Source organism: Malurus melanocephalus, unplaced genomic scaffold (genome assembly GCF_030028575.1).
Source record: "Malurus melanocephalus ecotype Western Australia unplaced genomic scaffold, MMel_1.1 scaffold_220, whole genome shotgun sequence".
Classification (NCBI taxonomy): Eukaryota; Metazoa; Chordata; class Aves; order Passeriformes; family Maluridae; genus Malurus; species Malurus melanocephalus.
This window is the reverse complement of record NW_026623452.1, coordinates 1,248,136-1,269,097: the sequence shown is the minus strand read 5'-3', so window position 1 is coordinate 1,269,097 and position 20,962 is coordinate 1,248,136. Positions and strand designations below refer to the sequence as shown.

Sequence of the window (20,962 nt, the reverse complement as noted above, 5' to 3'; positions counted from 1 at the left end):
TAATGGGTAATTGGGTCAAGGTAACTGACTCCTTAAATTAATCTCTGAACTGATCATTAATAACTCAGTTCATGAAAAGGCGAGTAACCTAAAGGACTAATGAAGTTCTTTAGGTCTTGTAATTCTGCAAATCCAAAACTGATGCATGAAGTGAGCCCTTTCAGCTGTTTCACCAAATTATCTGTAGAGAGCAAGGTGATGTCTTTTGGTTTATCCAACAAATTGTCTATTCTGAGTTACCAAAATCTGTATGCTTTTACACCACCTGGGGCTAAAAACAGGGCGGCTGAAATCAAGAAGCTCTTTCTCATTATTTTGAAATCTTAAACTTCATGAGGATGTAGAGAGGAACCCCATTCTGTCTAGTCTAGTCTAGCCCCAGTTACCCTGATTTGCTCTGCTTTGCAGTTAGRCTCTGGCTTCTTGTCCTCAAGGCACTTCCAAACTTTCCTTCATGTGATGAGACAGTCAGAGCTGCAGCCAGGCAGTTAAATTACATGAAGTGCATGGTGCCCATTTTGACTGTTGTTTCCTGATGATTTTTTTCTGTGTCTGGTATTTTTTCATGAATTGCCTCTGCTCGCTGAGCACTGTGCCAAACTGGCCACCTCACTCACTTCCCTGAGTCATTACCACTGGTTTTAGGACATGTTAGCATTGTGAAGCTCATGTTATTCAGCCTGTACTTTTTTGAAAAGCTAATCATGAAAATTAGTGAAGGAGCAATCTGAACAAACATGATGATGATGATAATAGTAACACTGCTCTGAAGTTGTGTTTCTATTTGTTACACTTTTCAAATCTCACCTCTCAAAATGCCCACAAAATGTTTCAAGTTGAAGCAGCTGATGAGCTCTGACTCCTGCTCATCTTTCATTTTCTGGTCTGATTGTTTCTTGCTGCCACCACTGCTTCCCCCTGTGTAAGTGGATTGAAAACCTGCTGAGCTACAGAGCTTTTTTTACCATTTGGTGCTCACTCTGGGTGAGTCACACTAAAAGCAATATTAGAAAACTGTGGTCTTGGGATTACAGTGGTTTAAAGAACACTAAGCAGTACTCTCTGCTATCCTCTGCAGAGGATTTTCAAGCAAACTTTTCAGTGAGACATTAGAGGACATCAGCCCTTGTCCCTTGTCAAGGTGGACTTGGGGGCAGAAAGCTGCAAGTACCTACAGATTAGGAATTTCTTACCCAGGGTCTTTGTTTCCCCCTGCAAAGCCCAGTAGCTGGAAATCAAAGGGAAGTGAAAGTACTTGCACCAGGAGAGAAATGAATCATTTATTTAGAGATTAAATCAGTACTCCAGACACTTCAAATCAAGATGAGACCTCAGCCTGGACAATGCATTTCAGGCTGATCACAAACGGATAGGTCTGATGTCAAGGTGATATGGTGCAGTTGTCTKGTGTGTAGTCTGCCAGAGGAGTGCCCTTTCTGACCTAAAGAAATGTTCCTTCTCCTTTACCCTGTGGATCTGTGAAGCATTTAACCAGACAAGGACAGACARAAAGCCTGGGAACAAGGTGTGTGATAAGTGAGATCTCCTTTCCCTGCATTTCACCTGCAGGTAGCTTCGTTGATTAGTGACTCTGACAAGTGGCCTGGGGTWTTTTCTTAGCAGTGAAGAAAAAAATGGGGCATCAGTTGCTGATAATGACTGTTGTGCAGGGTTTTGAAATAAAACCAGTGGTATGTGGCTGAACCTGCCTGATAAGAAGYTATTAAAAAAAGTAATAATGTCTTCGTCACAGCAATGAGGAGATAAATTATATGTTAAATGGCAAAGCACAACATTGCATATTTTATACTCTGTAATGACTTAAGAGTTCCTCATGATAAATGTTATTAAAATAAGCACCAAAGGAATTRAATGTGATGCTCTGCTACCTGTGCTGAGATCTCTTCAACTCATTTAATTCTTGCTGCCTTGCCTTTTGCAGTCACTGTTCAATATCTCTTTTAAAGAACTTGAAAAGGCAAAAAAGTAAATCCTTTACGATGAAAGGCTGCACAGTTAACAAATGGACAAGAGGAGTTGCCTTGAAGCTTTCCCACTGCCTATAAAAAATGAGGTTTAGGTTTTACACAGGTGGCATTATATTTAAATGTCAGATCTGGGCTTTGTTCCCCCCTTTAATATAAATGTCAGTGGCATTTTGTTGGGAAGTCTTTTTGTTTCACCTTCCACTTTGATAATTCAGACTGGCTTTCGATCTTGCCATCTGCCTTTGTATATTCATGACTCTGTGACCAAAGTTGTGCAGCAGTTTTTTTCCAGAAGCCATGAATGAAACACAGGTGGTGAACCACGCACATTCCAGACCAGCAACAGTGGACAAGTGTTGTAGTGACAGTGATGRGGGAATAAAATACCATTAATTCCCTCAGTCATAACCAAGGCAGGGAAGCTTCACTAGTACTTGGGCCACTGGTTGATTATATGAAAAAAGAGTCTTTTCCCAGGGCACTGGGATGGGTCTCATTCAGTAACGCCTTCTTTACTCCATGGCCCTTCAGAGCTGGCATTACTCCTTTCATTTGTATGTATCTGATACTTTCAAAAATAGTATTCCCATTTTCTGTGTGGTTTTCCCACTGAAAAATCGATAAATTTTTTTCATTTAATGCGAATAGTTTTGTCTAATCTGAAAAAGCAGTAACTGCCTTTCTGAAGAAATAAAGTAAATGTTGGTAAAGCCTGTGCTTACAAGAGAGTATTTCTGCCCTACCCTGCTAATGCCAACTATTTAATTTCCAAAAAAAACCCCTCTATGGTTCAGTGTCATTTATGTCATCCCTAAATGATACTAAAGCAGCCAAGGGTTCTTCTATCTCATCATTCTTTGARTAGTTGACTAGTAGCACTTCAAAATTGAAATATATTTCTGTAAAACCTTTTTAAGCTGTCTGTAATGATGYATAAACTGAGAAGTAATGTTTTAAGGATTTGCATGAAAACCCGCTGYGTTCATGGTACATTGTCTCTGAGTTACAAGGCTTTTATAGCAGGTTTTTAGTGTATTCAGATACTTAAAGATGTTCAACTGCATTCTGTCAGAACTTTTTGGGCACGTTAAATCTCTGCTTTTTGCCATGTTGTAACTCCTGAGAAAGCAGCTCTCTAAAGAAGCCTGTGCAGCTGCTCGTGCTGCTCTGTCATGAGCAGAACAGCCCTAACATKCACCTTCATTCTGCCACACGGTCCAGGTGCATGTGCTGTGCTCAGTCCTCTGCTACCAGATACCTCTCTGCTGCAGAAACCTCTGCTGATSAGGACTGGTTCGCCAAGCCAGAGGAAATGAAATCCCCCTTTTTATCTCACTACTGACTCCATAATTTTTCCGTCATGAACTTCTAATGAACCTAATTTTTCAGTGTCCAACTTCAGCCCAAAAGGCTCTGTTGGYGTGTCCCACGTAATCATGTTATGTTTATTGCAATTTCACCTCCTTGAAAAAAAAACGAAGACTTTCTGCTCCTTTTGGGAAATGGGAGATGAGGGCTCACTGCCAATGCTTGCTGAACAAAGTGTGCCTGAGGTGGCAGCCTTGGCTCTTGAGGCTACAATTTCTCTGCCTTCCTAGCAGGCCAAAGTGCATGATCGAACTGAAATTAATTTCATGTCCTCGCTGGGTAGAAATAAGGACATGTTAATAAGTGAAAGGAGACTTGGGCCTGTGACAAAACTGCAGAGGGAGAGACAGCTGTCCTATCTGTGTGTGGCCTTCCTGTCTTGGTGGCAGCATCGTGGTAGGCCAACTAATCACCCATGGGTTTGTTGGTTTGTTTATTTTTTTCAGAAAGTTTCCTAGATGTCAAAACAAGAATTTGTAGGTAGCAAAGATCAGGCTTCCTTAAATTCCCAGATCTGAGTCAACACATGCTCCAGGTTGGTTTTTCACCCCATCCTCTGGCTTGATATGCTGATGGATGGGTGGATGGATGGGTGGATGGATGGATGGGTGGATGGAGGGATGGATGGATGGATGGATGGATGGTAAGAAACAAAAAGCATGCTCTCACATCAGGCATGCTCTTTAATCCAGTTCCTGCAGACCTCTGAAGACGCATCATGTTGCATCAGAAAACCTCACTGTTTGAAGTGGGCATCAGGTGCCACTGCTTTTAATGAGTTTTACAAACAGGCAGAAAGGCTGGAGAGTTGCCAGGTAAAAATGGGCTCCACGAAGTAGACTGGCACACACAGGCTTTGTGAGGTTGATCAGACAGATAAGGCTGAGATTGGAGCTAATGCTCTAAGTATGAAACATCAATTTTCAATGGAGCAAAACAAATACAATTCATGGCATCTAGGTTTTAAAGCACATTTTATGAAAATATATAAAGGTAGTTGTCCGACTAAAGACATTTAGAATTTATAAACTATGGAGTTCTGTTTTTTGATTTAAGACCACATGCTGATACTTACATTAAGCAAAAGTACTCAAGAGCATATCTGGTGTGGGATTCACTGGGATATTTTTAAATTAAGGTAACAAAAAAATGAGTGACCAAGCCTGTTGATTAAGGTACAATTCTTGGTTACAAAGACTAGCGCTTGTTGATAAAGGGTAGTTAAATTTATAGGCTTTTGTAGTGGTGATAAAAGCTGAAATACAACAGTATGCAAGGAGTGATTCTGTTCTCAGATTCTTGTAATATGGCAAACTGCCAGACTCCTTGCAAAAGTGGTGCTGGCAATGTGCGTTCTCTTTTGCAGAGCAAAACCCAGATCTGAGCTGGCAAATGCCTGATTCCAAGACTTTGAKTGTGCAGAGCAAAAAGGAGCTATAAGAAATTGCTTGCTATAATCTAAACTCAGCTGAAAGGCCTTTCTGATCCCTATTTGCCTGTTTTCATAGCCAGCTTTTTGAAATGTCTTCTGTTGTTAATTCATTGTCCTTAAATATTCCTTTAATAATATTCTTCATTGCCTTTGAAAAAAAATCCTTGATCTCATGACTTGAAAATATAACTGGCAAAATAAAAATGGAAAGGCTTAAGATGTTTTTATGAATATAAGTTTGCTCAGTAAATACGAAGGCTGCTCTTCCAGCATGRGAAGGAAATATAATGCCAGGGCCAGCTGCATCTCCTTTTTCTCCATTGATGTATTTTCTCTTCTAAAGCAGTTGCTGAAARCTGGAGTTTCTGTTTGTCCCAACTCCCTTCTTCTGCCTGCACCCTTCAGCAGCTACCAAAGAYATCACATCATCCCACCACCTCCTTTCAGTGGATTTCTCTCATGCCTCCTTTTTCACTGCATCGAACTTAAACTTATCATCTGCATTTCTTATTATGCTCTCTTTCTGTTGTCTTACTCTGTTGCATTCCCTCTTTCTACCCATGGTGGCAGCTTCAGTGCCCGATTTTGCTGCCTTCTTTCTTTTATAGCAGGTGCCACCCAGAAGCACCCCTTTTCCTCAGGTTCTGTGTGACATAAAGAAACTTYGGTAGCAAATGGCAATTCCCTCTTAAAAATTAGATTGGGGGCAGGGGGGAATGACATTTTTTGGCTGTGAGGACAAAAGGCATGGTGAGCTTCAGCTGTGTTTTTGACTGAGCAAGTCAGCTTGCTGTCCTAAACACCTCTGTTATTGCCAATATCCCAGTGTTGCAGGCTGGGTTTGACACTGCTCCTGGCTCTGTGGCTGTCTGAGTGTGCTCTGCAACGTGCAGGACTTCAGCACTGACTGTGGTTTTGAGGCAGCCTGAAGAATTTTGGCACCCATTCCCTTCTAAATCCCCAAAGTGCTGACAGCCTAAAYCCTTTGGCAATTAGGATTAACCACTGTGGTTGTTAATAGCCATGGAGGATGGAACAAGTGTGAGCTGTCCTGGGAGCACTGAACTTCACAGAAGGGGAAGGTTGGGACAGTCTCCACTGTGGGTTCTCCACARGTGGATCAGAGCTGAGCCAGGCATTTCTGGTGTTTCTGGAGCAGWGGAGGCTGCAGCCCTGGGCCTTGGCTTGGCAATGTTTGGTGCCATTCAGAGCTGGTTTTGTGTTCAGGATCGGGGCTCCTGCTGCAGCTGCTCTGAGTGCCCTGGGAGGTCAGTTCATGAGATAAGCTGGGTGAACCTTTCCTGTTGCAGGAAGGTTCTGGCAAGGCAGCTTCTGGTAAAGGTCATGAGGGAGGGAGAGATCCAGAGGCAGGATCAAATTATTAATGGCCTTGAGGCCCAGGATATACATGGGGAAGTTCAAACAGCGAGCTGGAAGTGACTGACAGCACCAAAACCTTCTTCCCCTCCAGCACAGCAGTRGCAGGGATGTGACAGTGTCTGGCAGAAGTGGGCCATGCCCCTGCTGTGGATCCACCTAAACACACTCCTGCCACTGAGAAACAGCCAGACCCCAGGAAGCTTAAAAGCTCCTTCACCTTGGTGGGCAGTTGGCCTGTTATCAGCTCTGAAATTTGCARTAGAGGACAAAAGTGATGGAAAGCACCTATTCCCTCTCCTACCACCRCTTCCAAACTGGTCCTTTCCCCATGGGACTGGGGGCTGTTTGCTGCAAACTGGGAACGGAGTCTGTGTCATGGTGGCCAGAAGCAGGGCAGGGGCAGAGAACTCGTGCTTCAGCTGTCTTCCTGATGATTTAAAAAAAAAAAAAAAATTAAACAAAAATCTGCGAAATGTGGTTACAAGCCAGGAAGAAAACTATTCTAACAAAGCAAGCCTTGAGCAGGAAAATGCTCACACATCTTGCAGGTCACCCAGCATATGTAGAATAAAACATCAGCTCCTGCTCATTGGRCTTGGGCTGAGAAACCACTGGGACTAGAAGCATCAGGAATGGGTTATAAAGATATAAATTAAAAGGCAGAGTGAAGAGAAAATAAATGCGGTGTGCTCCAGAGTTAATTTAACCATGTGTAGATTTGGGTGTCCCAAAGGACAGTGGCTGTCATTTTGAAAGGGGGAAAGAGAGGGACAGCAAAGGAGGAACTTCACCTCAAACGATCTTCCATGCTAAGGCTGAATATTTTTACAATATTTAACTTTGCAGCCTGTTTTCTGGGAGGCAGTGAGTGAATCCCAATTAGCTGTGCCGCAGGCGAAGGGGGCTCAGCGGCTGAGTCGGGCAGAGCAGAGGGAGYGATCCATCAGCAGTGAAATCAGTGCTGGTCAGCCTTGAGTGCTGCAGCAGAGGAGCACCATTAAACAGCTGCCAAGGACCATTCACTCCCTRTGACGCTCTCCCATTTTCTGCATTAGTTACGGTTTCTGACATCGACCTCTCTTGACTCAAGGGAATTTTTTTAAGAAAAAAAWTCACTATTTAAATTTCATGCATTGTGAATCTACTCAAAATCTGTCAKAGGTTACTTCTACATTTGACTGACTTGCTTTAAACAAAAATAGTTCTGGGAAATTAACCCCTTCTTTGATAAGCCTCCATCCTGTGAGCAAATGGTACCTAACGCCAGGAAAGGAATGAAGTTTTTCATGAGAGTCGTGATGCTGGGGGAAAGCAGTCCTCTCTTTTCGGGGCTCACACTGGTAGTGCCAAAAGTAGTWGTGGCTGTAAATAGAAAGGTTAATCAGTTCTTGGGAAACCTGAGGATGTCTTAACCCACACCGTGATTGATTTGCTTAAAGAAACAACCTTCCCACCCAGAGGTCAAGGCTGGTGGAGGATCTGGAGGGAGAGGTGTTTACCAAACCAGAGATTGGGACAGCTCAGAAATGCTTTAAAAATGAAGTAGCAATTGGTGTCAGCAGATCTGCTGTAGATGCAGATAAATGTGCTTCCAAGGTTACTTTTGGCATGTGCTTCCCTGTCCTTGGAGTCAGAGATGCCTGTAAGTGTTTTGTGTGTGTGGAGCCCAGTTCATGTGCTCATTAATTTCCACAAACTGCATTTTTAGTCTTCCCAATAACYATGCACAGGTTTCTGCTATCCCAGATAGGACAACATAGATTTCCTTATGTTTTGCTGTAAAATATCTTGGCAGTAAGTGATCATACATTAAAGACTGACAGTGTTGGGTCACTTGAGGACAGAATAAAGAGGCCAGAAATCAGCCATGTTCACAGTCCATTTCTCTATTGGTTCAAGGAGCAGTTTGCTTTTGCTCGCTCCTACATTTGACAGATTGTGAAATTACTGTCTCACTGTTTATAGGGCAAATAAAGAGCTCAGTATTGTGTGAGTGGGTTGAAATATCTGTGCTACAAAAGATTTTCAGGAGTTTACCGTGGAAATATCTCTCAAGTAGTTTATAAATCTCCTCATTGCATTTTTCCTTTCCTTGTTTTTACATATGAACAGGGAATGGAAACTTGTTTCTTGTGCCTCTGCTTCCTGTAAATGCCAGAGACCCTATGTCATCGTGCCTGAAAAAAAAAAAAAAAGTGATGTTAATTTACTGGTGTTTTTAAACATAGTTTATTTTTTAAAAAAAAAAGAAGCAAAACCATTTTAATCTTATACAATTGTTGCTTTTTCCCAGATTGCCCAATCCTTTCTGCTACAGTTGAGTTCATTTCCACCATGGATGCCACCAGAATGCTGGAATGAGGAAATCCCTTGCATACTCACCATCCTGAGTATGGTGAGTATCTGAGTGAAAGCATCTGAAGGCCTTCCCTGCCCGGCTGTCACATTGCAGGTACACMCTGGCTGTGCCACCAGGCTCTCCATCCTTGTCACCTGCCCTGGCCTTGGCTACCTGTCTGCAAGATCAGCCCTGCTGTGCTCTAGGTGACTTTGGACCCCTCTCATCACTATGGACTTGTCTGATGCTCATGGGACCCCTGGCTGACCCTGTGACAGCCCCCAGCCCACCCTGCCCTCCTCATCTGGGCACCCCAGGACTGTGCCAGGCTGGGGAGGGCACTGCTGCTGCTCTGTTGGTGCCTGCAGCTCTCAGCTCATCTTTGCAGATCAGCCCACTGGCAGCAGGTAAGATTGTGTAWTTATACTCAAATAGACTAACATTTTCTCAACAAATTCTCTAATACTTTTCAAATTTTGCTCTGTGCATAAAATCCATRTCTGAAAGAAATGGTAAATCAGGTATTTCAGCCTACAAAGGAGATTCTTTGTTTTCAACAGTGCTCAGTCTGTCATGCCAGGGTAGCCAGCCTCAGACTGTGCTGCTTCCTGCTGCCTTTGCCTTTGAGGCTGGCTCATGTGGCCACARAGCCAAATGTGCAGGCTGCTTGTYCAGGAGCACAGTGGGTCCTGCCTGKCTCATGTCCTGCAGGAACAGACTGTGCTCTTGACCTGAGGCACTATTTCAGTCCCTACTGCTCCATGGGAGCTTTTGGTGGGCTTCTGCTCCTCCAACCCTTACCAAACAGGGCAGTGTAGACATATTGGGGAGATTTCTAACCAAATGTGGCAGAAAATGTATCATTCTGATGGTCTGTATTTGCTTATTGTCTGTGCTTGTGCAGGAYATTGAAGGTAACCAAGCTTTGTTTTAGCCCTTCACATTCCTGAACCACAAGAAATATCCACACCAAGGTAAGTGGCATTCAGAGYTGGACTCCTTCTGGATGGCTTTTCAAAGCTGGTGGACTAATCTTGTAATCCAAACAAAAATCAAAGTCAAAATCCTYTTTCTGCAATTGCTTATCTGAAATACTCAGCCAAAACACTCTTCTGTCAACTTCAGCAAGAGGTAAAATGGTCTTCCAAGGTGTTTCAGCTTCTTAGATCAAGGTGGTTTTGGTTCTGCAAATGAGATAAACTTGCAGCTACAGTGAAGTCAAAGACTTTGTTAAAGCAGGAAATAGTCCTTTTAGTTCCACATTCAAAGGCACCTTTTAATGTGGCTGCTGAATTGRGTTCATCACAAGTAAAGGCTAATCTTCCCCTTGACATTTATGGAGTTGGTTGATTACTTCTGAACCATCCATGTGGAGYATTGCAGGTTTTTATAAATTATTTCCTGGAAATGCTTAATATTAAGAGGTTTTTCCAATTCATGATTTAAGCTCTGCTGAGTTGTTGTCTGATTCCACAGCAGGCACAAAATTCATGATTTTAATCACAATCGAGATCTTACAAGGTAAAGCAAACAAAAAAAGAAAATATTGAACCTGGCAGAGCTCACTGAGAGGAAAAAATAAATATTGATGAGAGAAAACATTTTTACCTGGCCAGAATTCTCTTGACCWCCATAAAAGCCCTTCCTGGCATTAGCTGGAGGCTGATGTGGCAGGAGGATGAGCTGGAGTTATTTCACACAAAACAGAGATTAAACCATTAGGTATTCTGACCTGGTTACATTTTCAGTCACTTGTAGGTACTGTTGCACACAGTAGAAGAAATCAAATGTTAAAATGGAGCAGCCCTATGYTGCAGCACTGCCCCAAGTTTGGAGCACTAGGTTAGAAAGTTGTTCTCTTCCCTTCCCTGGGTCAGTGCTGCCATAACTGAGGAGAGCCTCACCTCTCCTCCCTGGGAGACACAAAGCATGAGCCATCTGGGGAGCTTCCTGCTATGTGTCCTCCTCTTCCCTGAAGCAGAAGCTGGAACTGAACTCAGTTCTCCTTATTCCAGAGGAAGACAGGTGCTGCATCAAAGTAAACWGCTTGTTCTGAGTTTAATGGCATAAACAATAACTGCAGTTCAATGGCTGCACTGAACAGCTTCAGATCAGCCTGGACTAGGTTTTTTTTRAGGTCCTTAGGACTGCTGCACTGGGGACTATAAAGGTGGGAAGAGTGACCAGCTATGCTTCGCTGGCGGTTTGTCCCCTGCCAGCCACGGGGGGAAGAGTGGCATTTTGCTGATCTGCTGGCTGCCTGATCCCATGATGTACAGATAAGAGGGTGTGCACAAAGCTGGAGCACCCCCTGAGCACCCATCCATGGGACARGGACGGTGCAGCTTGTTCAGGGCTGCAGCTGGTTAAGCACCATGGCTGCAGTCAGCTCCTGTGGGCCMAGGGTTCTGATTCCACAGCAGGCACAACTCACTGGAGCCACACAAATGGGTTCCATGATGACCARCTAGAGATATTTTTCACTTTGCTTGCTGAGCATGACAGAAGATTTTGAAACAGCATTCCTTTTTTTGGTTTTCTAAGTAGCACATTTCCCACAAAGTTAGCTCCAGAGAAGTAATAGCACAAGGTCAAGTCAGTTAAACTTGTTATATGAATATTACACTTGGTAATGATCTGAACTTTAAAAAATATCTGCTTTCCAATTCAGAAATGGGACAGCTCAATTCCTTCCTACGTTTCATTTGTTTTAAGGCAGAGAATGGAAGTGGTATCAATTTTTCTGCCAGCATATTAAACCCTGTTTTTATTAACAAGTAATTGCATTGAGTCTTGGAAAGCATTAGCAGCAGCAGCAGCAAAAAGTACTTCTGAAAAGMTGAAAAATGTATTTTAGAGTCCTTTGAATAAAATTGTAAAACTGATCTAGCYGGATATTTCCCTTTCTTTAACACAAGATGGGAGAATTTTATATACGTTATACRGCTGAGAGCTATTTTAAATCTCATTTTGAACTCAAGTAATCTATGAAGTGAATGCTCATCTGGGTGAAAAGACACCCTGTCTTTTTTTTCGAGACAAAAGAAGCACAAAATATGTGAATGCTTAACAAATTCAAGTGAAATTCAGAGCAAAGTCCACATTCGAGTTGTGTGTGGAATCATTTTGTTTCCAGCTTTGCCTAGTATGGATCAGCCGGGAAGGGGAAAGGTTGATCTTCCCTGTGGTAATTTTCCCAGGACCATTTCCTGTGAGGATATGGTTATAACCATATAAATGTGCCCAGGGATTAGGAAAAGAGTCATTGGTACATGAGAGTGAATGTGGTGTGACGAAATGAAGCATCATCTACTTTGTCAGAGCATTGAGRAGAGACATTATTGCCCTGTGTGGTGAAACAAGGGAGAAAACCATGAGCTGATGGTATCTCTGATCTTGCCAAGGAGAGCGGAGCAAAACTAATGTTTAGAAACTAAAGCTGGATAAAATCCTGTAGAAATGGGTTTTCTGAGTGAGTAACTGGGACAGTCTGCTGAGGGATGCWGTGTATTCTGCTTCTCTGATGGAGGCTGTAGCTCTGAACTGTGGTGCCTGTGACAGACACCAGGTCCTGGGCTCAGAACTGGGTCTGCCCAATTGTAACAGCCTGAAAATAACCAGGATTCTGCCTGGACAGGAGACAGTCCATTGTGGGCTGTGACACCAAAGGGTTACCTCTAATTCAGCACAGAGCTGCCATTCCTGCAGCCATGGGCTCGGTGAGCTGTCATGGTAAGTATGTTATCAAAGAGCAATGACAGGATTAGGGCTGCAAACAGCTGAATTCAGATTTTTGGAGAAGGGATTCAAATAGTTGATCCTGCTTGCACAGGATGGTGAGACCAGACAACCCACTGTGGTCYCTTCCAACAACTCACATTCGGTGAGTCTGTAACATCTCCGATTTTCAGGATGTTTGGATCACATATATTCAGAAGGCTTTCCTTGGGGAGGGAGCCAAAAACATAAAGGAGATTGAGTTACAGCAATGGCGTTTGTGAGCAGTGCTGGAAGTTTTCTGCAGTGATAACTGGCAGGCAGGAGCAGGGAYGGGGCACAGCTGCTGGGGGCCAGGGAGGCCATGCCTTCCAGCTCCATTTATCAAATCCTGTGGCCTGGCAAAGCCCAAGTCATTTGGTGGCACCATTTTAAGCCAGCAGCCAGTGTAGGGTGGCTGTGAAGGGAAGCAGCTGTGAAACCTGTCCTCTTACCCATGGTGAGGCACAGGGCAGGTTCCTCCCGCTGCTTGGGAATGTCTTGAAGCCTTGGGGTGGGAGTGAACACCCAAAACACCTGTCCTTTTGTTTTTCTTTCTGCGGTCAAACTTCGTGTACAAATTTCTCTGAAAATATCTAGGGACTGATGGAGTCTAAACCCCTCTGAGTCCTAATGGCAAAATGCTTGCTAACCTTGACAGAACCAGCGTTTCATCCTTGCATTTTATAACAAAAGAACAATATTTCAGCCTAACAAAAACATTCAATAAGTTTTTAAGGCTGAGCTATCCTGTGGAAACTGCTCCCTCCTCTATCTCCTCCTTCTCCATCCAAATGTACRATTTTATTTTAAAAGCCTCTGCAGGCTGCTGCAGTGATTTTGTAATTTGAGGCGGGGGGAAGTTGAAGTTTACTAAAGGAATAAAGAACCAGTTTGATTAGAACATGGCAAACCTCCCAATAGCTTTTAAAATACATCTGTGAAGTGTTTAGACCACCTGTTGGAACAGCTGCAACCTTGTGGATCTGKCTGACCATCCATCATCCTTAGGTTTCTTGAAATCATTCTGGTAACACTTAGAAAGTTGATAATATTGAAAGTCAGGGCTCACACTTCAAGTCTTTTTTTCACTTTTTCTTTCAATGACACACATTAATATTAAGGTCAATACCAGAAAGTAGTCAGATGGTGAAAATATACCTTAACCCTGGATTTTGTGGTGGTGGAATTAATTTCATCCACAGTCTGGCTGGATGTGTGGGGGTACTTCAGACTGCACACTTGGCTGTAGTCCTGGATTTGTCAGGTGGGCACATGAGCAGAGTCAGTTCTGACCAGGCTGTGCCATTTCAGGAATGGACTCCATGTCCTTCCCATCCATGGTGCAACACGTGTTCTTTGGCCACCCAAAGGATGGCAGGGAATAGGTGAAGGATGTACAAAGGAAGGAAGGTGAAAGCAGACAGATGGAAATTCCCTATATTCTAAAATCATGTCTGCTTTTACAAAACAGACTGTGAAACGCTGATGGTTAGTTTTAGCCAGCTTGATGAAAATGTGTTCTTGATAAGGAGCAGCCTCTAGTGGGAGGGAGGCAGGCCCACGGCAGGTAATTATTAAGGCCAGTTTGGCTGGCAGCTGTAAAAGGAAATAGTGCTCACTTGGTTAACAAGCAGCAAATGGGGGGATTGGACAAACTTGCCGATCATTAAACAAACGGAAGGTTCTCTCAACATCAAAGTGTGGTTTGGTGTTTAATTTGTACTTCAACAAAAGGAGGGAAAAAAGCTGAGAGTGAATATTTYTGCAGGTCTTGTGCAGGCTCCATCAGACCTGCTAGGGAGCACTAGAGCCACAGAGGGAAAGGCTTTGTGTGACTCCTCATTTGTGTGGATACGTCTGCAGGAACATCTGTCTCCTCAGACATCATTTGTCTATCAAGTTCCACCTTTTCTRTGAAGTTCTGTCACTCAGGGAGCTGGGGACACGTATTTACAGCTCAAAGGGCTGCAGCCATTGGATGAATCCCCTGGGGAGGTCACAGACCACATCCCCAGTGTGCCATCATGCTCCCTGCCTCGCCTGTGTCACTCCGAAGGTGATGGAATGACTGCTGTCAGTCACGTGGCCTAATTTTAGTTGGAAACACTCTTGAAAATCTAAAAATCAAAGGTTGAAAAAAATTGCAATTCTCATAGGGCTGTTTGTGGCTTCTGTGTGTTACTCACATCACATGGGCACAGGCTGGGCTCTTCCCTGTGCAGGGATGGGTGTCAGTCCATAGTGCTCACATTCACCATTCAAAATGGCAACAGAAATTCTGTCATATTCTCTTTACTGCAGACTCTAAAAGAGAAGAAAGCTCRTTATTTACATGCAGCATCAAACTTCCTCTTGATGTTACCTGGGTGACTTCCTGCTCTCTCACTCCTACTAMAATCTCTCTGACTGAGCCTCTAGTTGAACCCAGAGACTAACAAGGGGAGAAAGTGGTAAAGGTGATGGGTAACTTATAGAAAGACTGCTGAAAAAAGGTTTRCAAGATGCTCTGGTACTTCAGAGAAAACTAAATATTTATTTTTTATAGCCTTTTGTAATGGAAATGTTCTGTGCCAAAGCCTGTGGAACCTTGTGTATTAATCACTCTGACTATCCAGATTTTTATGTTAAGGCTCAGTCTCTTAGCTATTTGGAAAGAAGCATAAATATGTGATTTAAAGYAGGGGGAGGATGGAGCACCTGTATGCAACAAAGAATACAATTATATATCCTGCAATTTAAAAAGGAAAAGTAAAGACATTTGATTTCCTCTCACTGATCACACCTGTTCAGAAAGATGGCCATCTGATTTCTTTGTGCTTTGRAATGACTAGAACAGCCTGTGCTGGCTTTTTTTGTTATTATTATTATTATCATTTTTCCTTCTTCTCTCTCCTGCCTCTTGCCCATAACAGAGCTGTGGGAAACCATTCGAATAGAAATCCTAGTACTAGTAATAATCAAAGAACTATTCTGTTCTTAATTCAGAAGCAAGTAAAAAATCACTATTCTTTTTTTTTTCTTTTTTTTCTTTTGCCTGTTCTCTGCTTTAAATATAGTGCATTATGGCCACCTCTTCCATTCTGGTTCATTTTGGGGTAGCTGATGGTGTAGGAGGTTGATTGCAGCGGGGAGCAGGCATCTCCCCATCTACACTCTGTGGTTGCACACAGCTCAGGAGCCTCCCAGCCAGTTTAAGGCAGCAGCAATGTTTGATCTTCCTCTCTGAGCAGCAGAATCACTGCAGAAATATCTCAGGATTGCTCTGCCAGGCTTGGCAGGGTTGTTGCCCCAGCCTACCAAGGCCACTTTCTGTTTTTCATCATGMCTCATGTTCCTCAGCTGACCCTTTTTTGCCTGTCTTCTCACCACTTCCTGAACCAAAAATCACGCTGCTGAGTGATTTTGAACTGGAATGTCAATATCATTTAGGTTTTGCTTGCAAGACAATCTAAAGTATTTGTGACTTTATGTGACAAGCAGCAGCCAAACAGGAGAATGGACTCTGTGCTCTGCTCTAGGCATCAGCCCCAGTGGTGTGGTTCCAGTGGAGGACCCCAGCTCCAGGTCCAGGAGGTTCAGCTGGAATAATTCTGCCCCATCARTTCTTAAAGAATAGATTTGAGGCAGCTGCTATGGTTTGTAATGAGGTTGAAAAACTATTCGTGTAAACTTTTGGGGCCAAATTTAGTCTGTTAGGGCTGGGTTTGAGGCCACTCCTTCACAATCCCATTCTCATATCTCGTTCAGGAGTGTGTTTATTATCTTTCAGCACCTGCACAGCAGCCAGCCCTGGGGAATGAAGAGAATAATCATTGTGTTTTGATCCTCAGCTTCTTTTCAGAGCTAATAAATAAGTTATTTGCTGGGTTATGCACTGTTTGGAAGCCAACACCATTCAAATGTGTATTTCATTGGTGTGGGTAATTAGCAAACATTCCCCAGCATTATAATTTGCTGTTTGTTTTCTCTGTGAAGCAAACAGATATAAATTGTTTAAAAGGGCAAACCTGTTCAAGAGAAAAGCATCCACATACCATTTTCTAGCAGTTAAGGAGATATTACTGACATGAGCAGGGTTATTATAATTTTTAAGCCATGCAGCTGCCAGTGATCACTGTGATCTCYTGGAAAGGCAGCTGATGGCCAGCAGGCTCTGGGCCAGGCTGGCAATTGCCCACTGCTACCCTCAGATTGATTATTTTGGAGGTCCCATTGTCACTGTTGGTATTTTTAGTSAGCTTGCCTGCCAGAGTGTTGCAGTGGGAAGGGTCAGAGATGGGAACTGTTCAATGAAACAGCATTGGAATTGGAAAGCACATGTCTGTCAAAACTGAGCTTGTTCTCCAGGTRTGCTCCCTGCCAGGGACTGTTTTGGGGGCTGTGCAGTTTGGGACAGAGCCTTGCTGGTCCCCACAGCCTGGCTGGCCCCCCCAACCCAGGAATGGTGCTCTGGAGCTGCAGCTCTGGGACTCCAGGGCAGGACAGTGCTCTGACCTGGGACCACCCCAGTGCTTGGGGGAAGCAGACAGGCAGAGACCAAACCTCTGAAACCCCAGGCCCAGCCTGGGCTTGACTCACTCCCATCAAGCATTCGAGCTGCTCTTTTACTGGGCTTGTCTCAGGTTTTGACATCCAGAAATCGGGTCTCATATAAGTGTTGGGACATGCTTCCATTTTCAAAATTGAAAAGAGAAAGATTGGTTAGTAAGTGAAATTTATTTTCTCTTCTGTGGGAGAGATCAAAGCTTCTGGTTTGTTCTGAAAGAAAATAATTTTTCTGCTTTTAAAGCAGTTTTGCCTTCACACTGAGGAGACATTCCTGCTTTCAGCCAGCTGGCTGATACTCTGGAGCTGTAGTGAGGTCACTGCCCCTGCTCTGATGCTGCTCCACATTCCTGTTCCCCAGTGCAGAGGGATGGAGCTGCCTCTGTGAGAGACTGTCATGAATGTTTACACAGTTTCAGCTGAACTGAGAAAAAGACAATAAGCCAGCCTACAGTGTCATTTATAATTACCCAGTGGGAAAGAAATTAAAATGACAGCATTGAAGTTTTCACTCTCTCCCAGTGACATTTAGACATGGGGTTACACTTGGTGCAGGCAGAGTAATCAGCCAAGTGCACAGCCTCATCCAGCCCCATTTCATGCTGCAGAGCACTGCCAGTGAGCCAGCCAGTTCCTTTTCTCCCTCATACAGGTATGCCATGCCTTTTATTAGTCCCCTGTCATTCTGCTGCAGACAATGGCATAATTGAATTTAAACAAACTAGACTACAGTCTCCTATGGTCTAGTGAATATTTATGTCACTCAAGCATCAGGAGACTCTGGAGGGGTTTGGAGGTTTGTTCTTTTTCTTTTTTTTCCTTTCCTTAAATACTTTAGAAAACCAAATGTCAATGACATTTTGTGGACTAAATAGTTCTAATAGAGCTGCACAGAGATTTGGGTGGTCGTGTGCTTTTTGTGTGACAAAGAAACRGGATTAGTTTTACCTGGAAGGCAGAGTCATGAGGCTCCCCACAGGCATCTCAGGAAATGCTGATTCTTCCTGACTCCGTGGATAAAAGATTATGACACAAATGGTTACTTTTAAAGGAAATGCCTCCTCCTCAGAGGATAAGTTTTTAGCTATAATATAATCTGAAGAAATTAACAATCTGTTTCTTAGATTGGGAGATCTGTATGTATGTCATGTTCTGTGCTGCTCAGAACAGAAATCTCTCCAATTTAGGGGCGGGAGAGCAGGGGAGGGATGCTGTGGCTTTCACCTGAGCTGTGGAAGATTGCTGAGCTGCCAGTGAAGTAGGACCAGCTTCCTGGCTGCAGAAACGTGCTGGTGACAGTTTACAGCAGAGGAACATCAGAGCATATTGTTTACCTTGAGTTGGACTTCAATTTGAACAATCATTTTATGGAAAATAATGGAAATGGTGAGGAGCTTCTCCTCCATGAGCTGTTCTTGTTGCCATCTGCAGTACCCAGAGGGGTTTTTGTCATCCTCAGTGGCACAAAAGCTAAAATGAGTCTGCTCAGTGGTTCAGGTTTATCCTGAACATGGAGAGTCAATCCCAGACTGAATTCAGCCCAGAGACACAAACAATTTGACCTTCCCCTCCTGGGAACTGTGGGGCTTTCTAGAGGGTTCTTTAGCAGGTACTGAACCTGCTTCGAGGAGATGCTAAGGTTGATCTCACGTCCAGCTTGTTAGAAAAAACAGTATTTAAGGACTTCTTGTGCTTTTCTTCTCTTTTCTTTCATTCTTTTTTATTTGCCTGCAATACCCCTGGCAAGGACCAGGCATTGAGAACCCCTCGCTGTTGGTTCTGTTAACTCAGGCCTTCTCCCTCCACATTAAACTTTCATGGCATTTAGAATAAATGTTGGCTGCAAATAAAAAGCAAACTTTCATAGTAAAGTAATTAGGATRTGGGTCACAGGTTGTTATATAGCAAGTCAGACATTATTTAACTTTGCAGAAAATCCTGTGCTAGGCCTTTTATCAAGAAAGTCCATTTGTTTTTAAAAACCCTAAATCAATAAATCCTAATTAAAATCATATGTCAGATAACTAGTAGTCCTTAGGATTTTGGTTTTATACCCAGGAGGATTYTAGCTTACTGATGACATAAGTGTATTTATTTACTGACTAGATCAATAGCCTGCTCAATAATTGTTTTTGCCAAGGTTACAGGCATTTGGCTGGAAATAATTAGAACTGTTTGTGATGATGGATTTTTTTGAAACTTGTTGTAATACCTGAAGGAACTCGTGCCTGGATGCCATGAGYCTCAGAGCTGTTAAATTTCATGTGCAGCACAGTTCTCCTAGCCCTCTCTAATAATTAGATTTTAATTTTCTATGATCTGGCTTCCAAAACTTGCCACCCATGTGGCCACAGTATGTACCCTAAAGCTGATGTGGAGGAGCATATTGCATTTACAACATTCCCAGTTTTAAATTTGGTGACATTTGTCTGCAGAGGTCAGTGGGAAATGCCGAGGTTTTGTAGCAGGAACTTTGAAGAGTCTGGTTGAGCTCTGGGCAGGGTTTGGTGACACTGCAGGATGTTCTTGGGGGTAAAAGTCTCCTTTCATTTACAGCATTTCTTYACTGCCCTGTGTGGGTATTTATAAGGAGTGCTTACACTGTTCCCTGGAGCCAGCTTACAGAAGATGGCAAAAGTGATTAAAAAGTATGGCTTTGGAGCACCTTATTTCATCAGCAAGTCTCAGTGAGGATGGCTGGTAAATCCCTGCAGTTCTGTCAGCATCAAACCAGCAGAGGCAGAGGTGTGACAGAATGATTGTGAGAAGCAAAAATGGGGAAAATGAAAAATCCAAAAAGTAGCCAGTCTTTATTTTGTGACAAAGAGGCTCTGAGAAAGATTATATGCTTCTCTGAATTGTAATTCCAGAAACTTCTTCAAACCAGTCAAATGACTAAGAGCAATTTGACTTCACATATAAATATAGGAGTACTTTCATTTAGTTTTTGGGGGCTAACTAATGTGCACTGGATTTCTTTTCACGGTTAAGTTTCCACTGTTGTTAATTGCAAAGTACTTTGTGACTCAATGAGGTTCACACCTGAGAGCTCCTCCTGTCCTGGGAGTGGCAGTGTCAGAGTCCCCTGTCCCTTCTCTGCAGTCAATCTGCTCTAGGCAGGGTGCTTGTRCTGGCACRCACAGCTCAGTGATAAATACGGCTSACTTCTGCATCCCAGCCTTCTCCCAGGGCATCTGTTGGTGCACAGAAGCCAGCCATACATGTTTATTACTGAGCTGGAACAATAATTAGGAAATGTTTCATTTGAATTACGCTTCCTTATGCTCTTGCTTGGTGTTGTGCGCAAATATATCCAGGAGTAAATACAACCTGATTGCAGTGACAAAGAAAGAGGAGAAATATCTCTGGTAGGAATTGAGTCTCCAAACTGATCACAGTGATAGCTTTTATCATGCTCTTTCTTCATCCCTTTTCCCGTAGGTTAAGACTCAAGTCATTGATGCAATATCCCAGAAATAACATTTCAGTCTATTCCCAGACGACGTCCTCAGCTGTGTATTTGGAGCCTCTTGCACATAAATTACAGGGAAAGCTTATAGGAGCGTGAAGTATTTTCAGTAAAACCTAAACCCTTTGACTTTTAAGCTTGCTCATGACAAACATCCCAACTATCGAAAAACTGGAGCACATCCTCRGAGAACAGAATCTTTCAGTCTTCATAATCATTTAAAAAGAGAAAGATACCACGGATGGGATGGTTAGAAATGAGCAGCTCCTTGAATGTGAGTTTATCATGGCATCCAAGCAAGTCATTGACTTTCTCARATTTAATGCTGGTTTTTTGCACCTCCCTAATTAAAACAGAAGAGTAAAACATAGTTTTTGTGCTTAAAATGTRTAAAAATATATACACACACATACATTTATTCATGCATTTAWAGAAAGGAATTAATGTGAAAATGTGTTTTCCACTGGAACTCTAATACCTCCAACAGGAAAAGCCATCAGGTTCTTGAATCATCTTTCTCTGACAATATCATAAACCTAAAGAACTACTTAGACTAAGTGCTTGCTTTTACATGGCTAAATTTAGGTAGGATGATTCACTCTTAAGAGCCAGATTTGCATAACAAGACAATGGCAGTTAAGCACCTAAATGCCTAGAGCAGATTTCCCAGTTCCTCACATCCC

General features: G+C 43.0%; 1 protein-coding gene across 1 annotated transcript in view; it reads left to right on the top strand.

The window, feature by feature from the left end:
- Positions 1-8,871: 8,871 nt before the first annotated feature.
- Positions 8,872-20,962, top strand: part of FAM168B (family with sequence similarity 168 member B) — a 109,456-nt gene continuing 97,365 nt past the window's right edge. Inside the window, exon 1 of the mRNA XM_057374244.1 lies at positions 8,872-8,913. The gene's annotated coding sequence lies outside the window, so the exon portion shown is untranslated. The remainder of the gene's footprint in view (positions 8,914-20,962) is intronic.